The sequence below is a fragment of the Meleagris gallopavo genome, chromosome 3 (genome assembly GCF_905368555.1).
Source record: "Meleagris gallopavo chromosome 3, MGAL_WU_HG_1.1, whole genome shotgun sequence".
In the NCBI taxonomy this organism is placed as follows: Eukaryota; Metazoa; Chordata; class Aves; order Galliformes; family Phasianidae; genus Meleagris; species Meleagris gallopavo.
Window position 1 is genome coordinate 65,002,524 of NC_139406.1, and position 14,395 is coordinate 65,016,918.

The window sequence follows — 14,395 nt, forward strand, 5'->3', positions numbered from 1 at the left end:
TGACCTGCAGCTCAAGTCTGAAGCATTGTACAGCATTCTTTTGTGGCTTTGTATTTATTGGCTTTCCCTTGGGGCTTTACTTTCTAGGTGAGAAATTGTTTCACTGACCATCTCTGTTTGCCATGTATGTAAGGTCTTAGAGTGGAAGCTTGCAGTGCTTAGATAAACTAGTTGTCAGTGCTTGAAACAAAAATTCTGTAACAAGTGTAATCAGAGAATAATGAATAAATTTCACATGCAATGTAAGAGTATTGAAAGTAGTTGTGAAAGACAAGTTTCAGAATGTTTTGTCAGTATAGTAACCTTAATGAAGCCAGCTTTCCTCACCTGAATTCTTGAACACTAAACATGTCTGAAGCTTGTCTTCATTTCTGTACTCATTTAACAATTGCATTCCCACCTGCCATTCCTTCTGCTCTGTTCATATGGAGAGATCATTTGACCTCATGCTTCTGAGAAATCTCTTTCTCCTCCAGGATTCAGTGGATAAAGATAACGTACTCATTTCTTATTGGACTGCTTTTGCTAATGAAATGGCTGGAAATTGGTACCTTTAGCTTTTTCTAATCTGGGAATGATCATGCTTGCCTAAACTATACCACAATGTTGAATAAGAGGGGTTTCATATAGACAGAATGAAATGGGTAGCAAACTAAGATCACCTTTCTCTGAAAAACTTTAAAAACTCAGTCCACCCTGCAACCAGTGCTTGAATTGTTGTGGTTTGCAAGTGATTCAATAATCAAAATCTTATTTGTAGTGTCTTTGTGGCATACTTCACAGATTAGGAATTTAGTGCAGTTACTGCTCTTCCTGAAGCAGAAAACCGCAAGTAAAGGACTGAAGTATGAAGAAAGAGAGCGAGCTGGAAGTAAAATGAAAAGTTAGAGCATACCTTTGTCCAAGGTTTTCATCTCCTCTAACCTTTTCTGTCACTCCTATCCTTCTAATTCAAGAGATGATAGCAAAATGTTCTCACAATATAGAAAAGCATTTTCAAATTTCCATGCTACTGCTTGAAACATGGTGATGCTTTTAAAGCAGACATTTTCCATGGCCTTAACTGCTCGCAGGTCTGTCCTAAAACCAAAGTAGCCACTGTGCATACCTACTAAGTACTGTTCATAAACATTTTTATAATGTTTGACCTTAAGAGTGACCTGAAGATTAATGGATGTGTTGTATCAGTTTTAATGGGCCTCTTCTCCTTTGGTTGCACACATGTGACTCCCATTAGCCTTAATGGGAGTTATATGTGTGCCTAGAGGTTAGACAAGACCTCTAAAGGTGCTGTTATGCTCTGTTGTATTAACGATCTCATAATTGCTGAGGTGCTGCACCTTTGCATTGAAAGCAAACTAATTAAATCAGTCTGGTATAAGTTGGTATACTAACATACTTGGCACGTATGTGATTTTTCCTGAGACTCTCAGTACGTAGCGATATAAGCCAAGTCAAAAGTAGAATTTAAATTTTAATTGTGACCTGGACTTGTTTATAAATATTTCTTTTAAATCTGAATGGTTCTGTGAATTTTATTCCTGAGAAAAATAGCTGTTCGTGCTAATACAGGGGAAAAAGATGAATGCAGTGTTTTATCATTAATGTGAATACTGAGGAAAAAGACTGATCTGATTCTTTTTTTTGATGTTCCAAATCATGCACTTTGAAAAATGCAGTTAGGTCTTGAGGATTAATATGATTTTTGATGTTGAATTTTAATTATAGCACTGTTACTCATTTCTTCCAAGTGCCGTTAGACAAAGCACTTCACCTTTCTTTGATTTTCCCATATGTAAAATACCTGCTTGATTCACAGTGTTGCAGACATAAATTAATATCTGTTCTATGCTTTGAATATGTAAGATTTGTCCATCAAACTCCAGTCTACTGGCATGATAATGACAACTCAGGAGGTGGAAGAAACCGAAGTATCTAACCAATACAGATTGCAAAAGTCCTAATAGAAGTGTAGATCTGATGACTAATTCTGTTTTATAGTTTTATGGTTCATGAAACAGTATAATTGTACCGAAAAATCTTTGTTGTGGTTTTTTTTTTTTGTTTTTTTTTTTTTGATGGGGGGTGGGAAGGGGAAGGAGGTTGGTATGGTTGGAAAATCATTTGACACTTTTATCAATCAAAATCATTATTAGAATTTGACAGTTACTATTAAAGTTTGTGTGCTGTCTTCCATGACTATATACATAAGTGTGAAAAATAACCTTGATGTAGTCTCCTTTGTATGTCTAAGCTGTGGAAAGAATGAATCTTAATAATTAATTTTCAGAGGAAAAAATAGTGGTAAACTCCACATCTTAAATTTGTTTTCTGTTTTTCTTGTGTCAGATGAAAATACTCTATAATTCAATTTTGTGATTCGCTTCTGCTATTTATGAGGTAACAGAAAGATCTCACATTCATTCTAATTGATGTAGTTATTTTATCTTGCCTTTACAGAGTTCATGTACTTTATTAGAAAGCTCCAAATTTTTGTTTTGACTATGATGCTGTTGTCTTTTCTGTAACTCGACATGCCTGGAAAAATCATGTGAATGGTTAATGGTTTTGTAAATATGCTATCTGACTCTAATGTATATAATATATAATGTATATAATATATGGCAGAGTTTCATCAAAATTTTCTTTATTATGTGCATTTAAAAAATAAAACTATATTTACACTTAGTAACCTGGGGTTATTTCTCCATTACTCTTTTAAGGAAGAAATATGTTACATGTTATGTTAAATATATGTAGAATGTTGTTAAAGAAAATTGAAAATGAAAGCTGAACTTAGCTTATTTCAGTTTTTGTACTTATGCAGAAAGAGGAAGGAACGGGTCTACTTTATAACTCTTGCAATGGCATACCTTCTAATTACAGAGATTGTAGGTGTCTGTATACTCGAGGTTCTTTGTCCTTCCTTGATGGCATACTGTGAACTTGACATAGGGATTGCATTCTATGTACTTTTTCAGTGTCAAGCACTAGACCACTCATGAAAGAAGCTTCTATTGGGGGGGAAAAAAAAAAAAAGTAAATCCATTTTTGCTACTGTTCATAGACCTGCTTTCTAAAGAGAATAATCAACATCTTCAAAATGATTTAGCTATTTTTTTTTCCTTTGTCAAGAGTAATGTGACTTTTATTATTTTTGCCAGAATAATGGCTGACTTGAAGTGAATAGTTTACTATATTCCCCATAATTTAAAAGTGATTGAATGCTGGAGCAGGTTGTCCAGACAGGTTGTTGAGTCTCCATTTCTGGAGATTTTCAGGGCTTGACTGTACACAGACCTGAGCAACGTGCTCTACTTTACTCCATGCTGAGCAGGCAGTTGGACAAGATGACCTCCAGAGGTCCTTTACAACCTCAGCCATTCTGTGATTGTGTAGACTTCTGCACTGTATACCAGCTTTCAAATACTAATTCAAATATTAAAAATGGTAACTGAGATTAAGTATGTCTATTTTATCCCTATCTTAAATTTAAAACCAGTAGGTAGCGTAACATGGATAGCCATGTGAAATGTCATCTAGCTAATTAAAGAATATAGACAGTGTGTGCTGTACTGAATACATTACAGTTCTTTCAGAATGGAAAGATTATACAAAGAACTGACATTGAAGTTTTTAATGCAAGCTGCTTAGTACTTTAGCCTCAGTTGACATACTGTTAAACAAATAATGCAATAAATACTAATTCCATTAATTACATCTGTTTAATATTATACTTGAGCTCTTAGTTGCCTTAAAATTGTTTTTGTATTATATATTCGTAGTTCTACCTGAATCAGAAATACTAGTGAGAGGTTAAAAACTTGAATTTTAAAAGCAAGATACTGGAGTTCTTCTGTGTTGTGATTTGTTTTTGAAATCCACTGTAGTTCTATCTATAATTTTCAATTGATTCACTAAGGTTGTTTCTTTTTACACCAGTTCTGTAAAAAAGTGGCTAAATTGTCAAATTAAAGGATAAGTCCGCATTTTACCCTCTCTGTTTTATGGTTCTTTGCCTCTGTTAACAGTTTTAAGCTTCAGTGATCTGAGAACAGATGATACAGGCATGGGAACCCTTGACTTTTCACTATAGGTGTTACTGGAACAGTGCAAGTGGAAAACAGATCTGTGATACCATCTCAGTAGCAATTCATCTGAACTTGCCCCAAGTGGAGAAGAGATTGGTGATATCATTTCAGTAGCATTTTGTTTGAACTTGCCCCTAGAGCTCTTGAGGATTTTAAAACTTGTTAGTCATTAGATAGTGTTCCATAAAGTTGTTGTATATACCAAATATATTAAAAGGCACCAATTAGAACTGGGAAAAGCATGCTGCAGTGCATATGCTCAAATAATTGTGAGGATAATAATAAATCAGTTTAGACTAATGATTCCTGTATGAACTTAATAAAGAAATAATAACAATAAAGAAAGACGTGAAAGCATGAAATGCCTTTGGTAACCTGTACATTTTATTATCTTTCACAGTTCAAATATGGAACAAAATAGATGGTTTCATTTGTTAGTGGTCATTGGAGAAATTGATTTGATGTGCTTTCTCTACCTGTGCTGATCCTAGAAACAAAAATTAGCTTATTAATGCAAAAATTTCAAACATCAAGCTATGCATGGGAATAAGCTAAGAAGGATATGAACCTGTCTTGATTTATTCTTTACTGTTCTTCTGTAATGTGATTGAAATTATTTTTGTCCTTTTCATTTGCGTTTGGTTTTGCAGTGGGACAGTGGAGTCCGACTGTGTTCTTTTATAAGTGAATAGTTTGTCCCATTCAGTTCTTCCTGCAGCTAATGTCACAGAAAAAATGTTATAGGAATTCAGTGCTGTTTAACTCATTTTTCATAAATCACTGTTGCTCATAACTAGGATTAAGGGACTAGTATGGTTCTGAATGAGAATTTGTGATGGATAAACATGAATGCTGTTTTTCCTAGGGTAAATGTTAATAATGACTTCATCGAGCTGATAAAGAATTTTCAAAATTATGGTTTATTTCAAAATTAGAACAGATTATCAGCAAGCATGTTCTTTGCCCTGTAACAGAAGAAAAAATTTCATGTGATTATTCATGTGAATGTATATGCATAATCAACTGAGTAATGCAGATGCCTAAAAACAGGAGAACTGGATTTTAGGGAGAACGTCTGTTGTATTCTGATATCAGCAGCAACTTAGATCTCACTGGTATCACATCAGAATAATGTTTTACAGCCTATGCCAATTTAAAAATCAAATGGATGGTAGATTTGTATAGAACAACACATTTGACTGACAGAAAAGGCTGTTATAGATGGATGTGATGTTCTATCCTTGTATAACAAGGGTTTTGACTGACAGTTTAACAATAGTACATTTTTTATCCCATATATTCTAAATTATTATTATTACAGTACAAAGCATTTTTGCACTTGCTGTATATAGATAACGTACACTTTTTGTGTAATAACATTCAAGAAGAGAGGGTTCTTTTATGTCTTAGAAATGATGACAATTAATGAAGGCTCTGTCTGACACTTATAACCAATGTCAAGGATTGCTATTGTGGTGCATGGTAATGTAAAAACTATTGGGTACTTAGCTCCCAGTGAAGGATCAGCATAACTCCTGACACATGCTATATAGTGGATGAAATAAATCTCCTTGGAGAGCAATAGAAATATTTCTTAAACTGAAGAGTACCCTTTCTTTTTTATAATCCTTCTTTTCAGCTTTGTAGCTCTTTGCATCTCTGTAAAATGCAATTTTAATCTGAAAAGTTACTGTTTAAAATGGTTCTTATTAGTGCAACAAATTTTCTTTCTTTGCTCTGCAGTCAACATTTCTCTGATAAGAGACTAAAGATTCTTCTTCAGAAAAATGGCCAGAGATAAGGAAGATTGACTCTTTCTTGTTCTTATTTGTCTTATTTTCTTTTGAGGAATTACATTATTTTAGTAGTATCCTAATATTTTAAGATTTTTCACTTTAAATTCATGGTGTCCATTGTTCTTCAGATCTTTGCAGAATTATGCATGCTAACTTGCTTGTCAAAGTATGGATGTCCTCCTCTGTATTGATTTTCATGAGTGCAGAGTGTGTCTGTGTTATATTTAATGATTATACAAAGATCAACTTTAAACTCTGTAAACTTTACTTTAGTGTTGTATGCAACTAATGAAGGCATGCTATTTTATAACTCTTTCAATGAGAAATGCCTTAAAAAATTAAATTAAACAAAAATGGAGCCACACTTATCAAGATGAATCTCACTCTTATCTTTCTGATTATCCAGTCTGGAAAAACACGATAAATACAAAGATTGCTTTCACAGTATCGATTTTAAAAATTGCCTTGCTCTGAATGGTATTTTTCTTAAATGACTTTTTATTTGGTAAGGGAATTAAGTAGATGATTTTTTTTCATCCAATTCTGTCCAATTGGAGGATCTTGGTAACTCAGGTTAGTTTTGTAAAATTGTATTTTTATATAAGGATAAATTCAGTAATTTTCATCCAACAACAGGTTTATTTATTGGCTTGAGGCAATGATGATGGTATTTCCTGCAAAGCACTGAAAAGATTTTAAAAATATTTGCCTTGTTATTGTGCTAGCTCAACTCTTTGCCAGTTTTAGATGTAATACCAATGCTTCTCCAGCAGTGATTTACGATAAGAAGGGAGGGATAAAAGTAATTTGAGAAATAATATCTAGTTAGAAAATGATCCCTTGGAAAAATTGTAGCTTTATCAATATGAACTGCTAAGTTTTTAAGTGAAACCAACTAAAAACAAAAAACAAAACACACATACAAAACAGTGTTTATAATGTGGAATTATATTGATTTTCACATAGTTCGTTTGATAATGCAGACCTGCTACTCAATTTGAGAGAGTACTAATGACAGTCATCTGCATTTGAAACAGCTTCTAGATATTGTTAAAGCATGTGCTCATGCTGACCTCTGAAAACTGTTGAGATTGTCAACTCAGATTTTATAGGTACAGAATTGTTCTTCAGTTCCTCTCAGCTGACCATGTCCATCTGCATCCTTCTTCTTTAACACAGGTTTTCCTGGCATTTTCTTGCTATCATTGCCTTACATTCTGTCCTGGCTCTGCTCATTGTCCTTAATGAGTAAATATGTGCCTAAAACCATTTCATTTTAGTTTCTCTCTCATCTGCTTTTTTTTTTCTTTCTTTTTTTTTCTTTGACCTTTTGCATCATTGCTTCAGTAGCAGTTGTCTGTCTAATCTACCTAATTGTCTTTGGTCTTTTTTTCCTCTGTTACGCTTTTGTCATCTGTGAACTCTCAGTGCTCAATTAGTGAAGGAACAGAATGCACAGAAGGAGATGTTCCCTCGCTGTCTATTCTTGTCTTTGGCATTGTAACAGCCTGGAACAGAAGCAACTACAAAGGGCTGGATTAGCTCCTTCATCTTGAAGTTGTAGAACACTTGGCAGGGATAGATTTTTAAGAGACTTATGCTTTTGGAATGAAATTTCTACTGAATGTACACAAAATATAATATGCAGAAATTCACAACATGGCCAAAACTGGGAGGATTTGTGCAGGATATGGGAAAACAAAATATTGAGATAGTTTATCCCATATGCCTTATTTAAAGTCCTTATGTTAAACAGGAAAGAGGTTTACTTTTTATTTAAAATATTTCCACATTTTTAATAAAAAAAAAAACATTTCTTACATACTTTGTTTTGAAGTGAATGCCAGATTTTTCTTGATATCCATATGTCTAATTCTCTCTCTTATTGTCAACACTTAAGAATACAGTCTGGGACAAGCATTGAAAAACATGCCAGACAAAAATTTAGGGTTTTTCATTTAGTAAACTAAAATATTAGTTTTTTGAATTGAACAAAGTCTGTACACCAAGTCAAACTGCGTAATGGAGAGATCCAGAAATTTGTAAAGTTATGTAGAAGGTTTACATGGCGAGGTTAAGGTTTTGGTAGCAGGTGACTATAGGCAGTGGCCTCTGTGAGCAGCGCCCAGCAGCTGCCCCATGTCAGCAGAGGCCAGAGCAGAGCCATGCGCGACAGTGGGTGTGCTCTGGGTGAGCAGATATAAGAGGGGAAGACATTACTGTGCAACAGCAGCTGAGAGAGGACTGAGAAATATAATAGAAGCAACCCTGTCGGTACCAAGGTCAGTGCAGAAGGACAGGAGGTGCTCCAGGAGAGGCCCATAGTGGAGCAGGCTGTCTCCCTACACCAGGCAGGGTAAATCTCCATGTGCAGCCATGGAGGAGCCCATGGGGCAGCAGTGGGTGAGGTCTGAAGGAGCTGCAGCCCATGGATACCCCTGCAGGAGCAGCGTCAGGCTGGGACTGCAACCCGTGGTAGCAGCCCACAGCAGGGCAGGAGGGCTGGGGGAGCTGTGCCCATGGGGAACGTGTGGAACCTCCTGGAGGCTGGGCCCAACATCATGGATCTGTGTTGGAGCAGTGCTTGGTGAGTTGCAGCATCTGTGGGAAGGACCCCATGTGGAGCAGGGATGGAGAGAGACCATAGAGGAGCGTTGTAACTGTCTGCTACTCATTGCCTTGCATTGCTTGGATGGAGGAAGTAGAAGAGAGTGGACTGGGGGAAAGATGTTTCTAGTTTGCTTTCAGTTATCTCACTGCTCTATTAACATTCAATAAACTATATTAATCTCTCTCTCCGTGCCCAATCTGTTTCACCCACGATGGTAACTCATGAGTGATCTCTTTGTCCTTATCTTAACCCTTGCTTGAGCTCTTTTTTTCTCTTATTTTCTCTTGCTCTTCCTTGAGGGGGAATCAGAGGACAGTTGTAGGGTTTAGCTGCCCATCAGGGTGAAATGACCACAAATTATCTTTTTTTTTCCTCTTCTTCTTTTTTTTTTTTTTTTAATTAATCTTCTTAGCAGAGAGGTTTTCTCTCAGCATAGAGACCTGATTCTAGTCTCATAGATAATATTTAATTTGCAAGATAGCGTAATGAAAATATGTTAATAGCTTTTTCAATAAGTTAATAGCTTTCAAGTTCTTACTAATTAGTTTGTTAAAATATTCTATTGGTAAAATACTTATTTCTTCCCTGGTAAAACTTAAAAATGTAGCACAATCTTATAAGGGCCATCTTGCCAATAGTAAGGGCACAATTAGAAGTAGTATAGAAAATTTTAAAAAAATAATTAGCAAGTGAGTGATGAAGGAAACTGCCATAATTAGCATCAAAGATCACTTTCTGTCATTTTACAGCAAAATCTAAAAGAGCAGAGGAGTGAATCTTCCATAGAAATAAAGCATTCTTAGCAACAAGGATAAGGCAGACATCTTGTGATGGTGCTAGGTGTCTTGGTTTCCTGACTACCTAAGATGACGGCTGGAGGAGGAGTGAGTAGGACTCCATTTTCAGCCCTGGGGGCTAGGGTGCCATGGAGTTAAAGCATATGCCTTCAGGTGGAAAAGTAACCAGTATATCTCATTTTCCAAGTAAACACTCCATTGGCAGAGTAGTGCAATACTTTGTTCAATTAGAAGTAGCAAAGTACACTTTCTTTGATTTTTTTTACTTTTTTTTTTTTTTTAAACCCATATTCCCTACATTCTGACTCTATAAAATCTAGGTATACTTCTCTCTTTGGCATTGTTTAGTAGTGCCCTCAGATATCCTTGACACTGTCTAAAGTAATGCTCCTGACAGTCCTCCAATATCCCTTGAATCCCCATGCAAGTTGTTGGTTTTTTTTTTCTTCATTTATTTCTCATGTCTCTTCAAAAACTTGTAGTACTGTCAACTTCCTTTTTCTTCTGTTAGTTGGGAAAAAGGCATCACATTGTGAATTATTACAAACGATGCTTATTACAAAAAATGCATGTCCTGAATGGCCTGCTCCCTGTTATTAAAAAAATAAATAATCTAAGTCTTCCTTGTTTGGCCATTGGTCAGGAAATTGTTAGGGATTATTCCCACCTTTGTTTCTCTTGCCTTCCCTATTTTCTGAGCACCACAAGAGTTTTAATGTCTTTGACAACTCAGTTGCTTTGAAATGTCATAGAATTAGTCACTGGATTAAAATTTAAGGTAAGATGGTGTACTAATCTATAATTTTAAAATTTTACTTCAGATAATTGATTGCAAAGCAACATGAATCTCTGATCAATGTTTCAGTTGATGAGAAAAAGAAATTGAGAAGCAAATAGACAAATACATCGGTGTGCCCCCACTCCTGTCCCAGTCTGAGTGCACTTACTTTACCATCTGCTGTGCTCAGTCCATGTAGATGCCTCTGATATGGTGATGGGCAGCATAGGGGTTTGTGGTGGTCTGTGTGCTGGTTTGTTTCTGCTTCTTTGTGCTAATGGTTCCTGTATGGATCTACGGTAAGCCACACTCCCAAAGGAGTGTTCCTGTCTTGCTGTGGTCATTAATGGCTGCAGTCTTTTGGGGGTTTCCCTTCCTTACTGTGAGCAGCCCTTAGTCACAGTCCCTTGGTTGTGTCCATACAGTCTTTTGGCTTGGATTGCCCTATCCCCACCACATGTGTCTCCAGGGCTTCAAGGCTGCCCTGTCTTTTTTTTTATAAATCCAAGCTGAGATAATGTATGTTTCTCTGATTGAAGTTTTTTTCTGCTAATTTCATCTGCTCTCAGACAGACTAGATTCACTTTTGGTTGGTACACGATAGGTTATGACTTCCTTCCATGCTGATTTGTAGCCCCCCTTACTTAAAGCCTCTTATATGCTCATTATTGCTAGGTAAAAACAGAATGAATGAGTAGGTGGATCACCTACTTTACCTCTGGTGTTTCCTTGTAGAACGATGAGTGAAAGAAAAGGAAGGACACTAACTTTTCCTCTGCTTTTTTTTTTTTTTTTTTTTTTTGTGTGTGTGTGTGTGTGTGTGTGTATGTTGAAAGGCAAGATACTTACATTATCACTCATGGGGTGAATAACAGGCTTACTGGGAAGTAAGTAAATTTCAGTGAATTTCAGTGTATAATAGGAGAATTCCTTGTGGACTGGTGTTAGATAGCAAAGACCAAAAGAGAAATTGTATTTGAGATCCAGTCTCTCTTGTATTTTTAAATGAGTAGTTCCATCTTACAGTTGTTTTAACTTATAATTAAGCACTTAACTGTACTATCTGAGTAAATGTAAATAAATAAATATTGCTGAGACTTGCATTTGATTCATAGTCCCTAGGAATATAAAAATATGGTGAATGTGTAATTTTAACAGGAAAATTCTCAGCTTTCTGTTCACTCAAGCTTTTCTTGAATGTCTTACTTTGTTAGGCTAATGCGTTACTTTTGAAAATGTCATCCCTCTCTCTGAACAATATCATTTCTACTTATGTTAAAGTTAACCAGGTCACTTTTCTTTTGTGGTGTTTTGTTTGTTTGTTTGTTTGTTTGTTTGTTTTTGCTTTTTTCTTCTTAATAGCATTTTTCTTCTTCTTCTGGAAAATAATTTCTTGGTTCCATGGTCTGGTGAAGTATGATGACTCTGGTCATCATGAGACTTCAGAACTTTTTTGGTGGCTTAGTCCTCAAGCAAAACTTTATATAATTATCATTTGCATGTGAAATCTGTTTTGATCAAATATGATACGGTTTTAAATTTCTTGTAAGCACACAGATAGAATTCAGTGTTGTACTGGGCCTCAATTTTTAAAGCATTCATATAGTAACTATTCATTACTTCAAAGTGTGTTTTTCACAGCAGACAAAATTCAGTTCATACGGAGAAAAGAAAGGAGCAGTAAAAAAGTAAAAATATTACATTCTAACTGAATTAGAATAATTAATAAAAACAATTTCACTTCTTCCAGTCTTTGTGGAAGTCACGAGCCTGTAGAAGGAATTGAATGAAGCAAAAAAGTTTGTTTGGAAAACAGGGTTAGAATTGTATAAGAAGTTAAAATTTATTTTGGTCAGCTTCCAAAAGCTATATCCTAGAGGAAACCACGTTGTTAGTATGTTACAAAACCTTTAACCTCTAGTTCAGTCTAAATGTCTAATAAAAGAAAACTTGCCCTCTTCCTCAGCAGTTCCTTGGGGCTACTTTTTCAAGCATTTTAATTCCACAAAGTTGTTTTTTTTTTTTTTTTCAATACATATTAACTTACATGGGCACGCTTATTATGACAATTAGGGGGGGGAAAAAAAAAAGATGAAGTACTGTAGAAGGATGAGGAACAAATGAGTATTTTAGTTCACCGTAAATGTAAATACATTGAACAAGGTGATCCCTTTTTAATGCTGTGGGCTTAATTTTTTTTTGTTGTTTTTTTGTTGTTTTTTTTTCATGTGTAATAGTACATTTTTTTAATTCATGTGTAAATAATGGTTTTACTTATGTATAAATGATTTAAATGATCACAGTAGAGTTTTTGCTTCAAATAGCTGAAGATTTTGACAATGAGGTCAGTAATGAAGTTGCTCACTTGGCTTCTGTGATTTTGGAAGAAGACTTAATAGATAATATAAGATCATTACCACTGACTTGCTGTAAACAGAAATTTCTTTGCAGCAGATTTTTGCAGATTTGTGGCTTATTCTTTTTATTCTTCTTTATATTTTTTCCCATTTCTTTCTCCATATACTTTGGATTTACTGATTCTCCCAAATATTTGCTAACTTGGATTAATATCTTCTCCATCCCTTCCACCCCACCATGACTGAGAGAAAATAAAAGCTGATTTAAGTAAAGAAGCTTAAGAAAATCTTTTAATAAAACTCGCAGAATCCTAAAGGAGATAACTGGTAGTAGACTTTGCATCTAGTAGAGGACTAAACACATCAATGGACATGAGGTGAAATTTGTGAGATTTGATAAGATTTAATTTTATAGTGAGGATACTCACTATGGAATAAATACTGTAGGAATATGATGGACTCTTTAGAGTCTGAAGTTTCTTAAATTGAAATTAGAGATCATTTAAAGAAGAGAAGGCCCCAGGGAGACCTCATTGTGGCCTTCCAGTACTCGAAGGGAGCATATAAACAGGAGGGAGTACGACCGTTTATGAGGGTGGATAGCGATAGGACAAGGAGGAATGGTTTTAAACTGGGACAGGGGAGGTTTAGGTTAGATATTAGGAGGAAGTTTTTCACACAGAGGGTGGTGACACACTGGAACAGGTTGCCCAAGGAGACTGCGGATGCCCCATCCCTGGAGGCATTCAAGGCCAGGCTGGATGTGGCTCTGGGCAGCCTGGTCTGATGGTTGGCGACCTTGCACATAGCAGGGGGGTTGAAACTAGATGATCATTGTGGTCCTTTTCAACCCAGGCCATTCTATGATAAACTACTGTGTTAGTAGGATTTTATGAATTAATTTTGAATAATATAGTTGTGTTGTCTGTATTATAGCAGTGATCAGCATAAGTTATCATCTAGTTCTCAATAGCTTTAGATTCTACAAATTTAGAGTTAAAGCTCTGTCAGGTGAGAAAGAAGAATGTATTAGATAAGTAAGAAAGATAAAGGAAGAAGAACAGAAGGCCTAATCATGAATGGCATTGTGACAGAAGTCCAGTCTTTCATTTACTATACATCTGCTCAGAAAATGTTGCATAGGTGTGACAGTCAGTTAGCTAATAGGAGGAAGGTGTTTACTTTGAAAATAGGAAGTAGGAAGGGATTTTAAAGGCATATCTGCACCTTGCAATGCAAAATTAATTAGCCTGTGAAAAGTGTGATCCTAATGAAGTTACTAGGACTATAGCTAGTCTTTCTCCATAGTATTTAAAGATATTTAAAAGTATTAATAAATCTAAAGAATAGCTAAATCAAGTAGGTTCATTTTGGGTTTTCATTTTATTCATTATTTGATAAGTTTATAATAGTTTGGTTTAGTAGGCTTTTTTATTATAACAATGAAAGCTTTTCTACATGTATTGCTATCCTTTTAGACAATTGCAAGATTAATTTTAGAAGATCATTGAATTTCTGATTTTTCTCATTCTCTACTTCAGACATGATAGTAGAGATAACCTTGTTATGTATTTGTCTTGTCACTTTATAATAACTTGAGGTGTGCAATACTTACACTGAAAAATCCTTGCTTTAAAAATGTGATTTTTTTTTCCAATTTGGTCTTAAAAAAAAAAAAAAAAGTATGAGAAATATTCTATCCTAAATATATAACTATTGCAAATCATTATAAGTCTGTGCCTGGATATTATTGTTCTAGAATAAGCATGGTCATAGAAAATTGTGATTAAAAATGTATCGATAAATCATATTATGTAAACAAGTTAAAAGTATGTGTGTCATTTGCAACTATTGTGCACTACACCAAGAAAGGATGAGCTGGCCTATGCTACCAGCTTAACTCTTCCTCTGTGAATATAAAAGAAAGCAAAGTAGAAAACAATATAGAAACCATGTTAACATGTT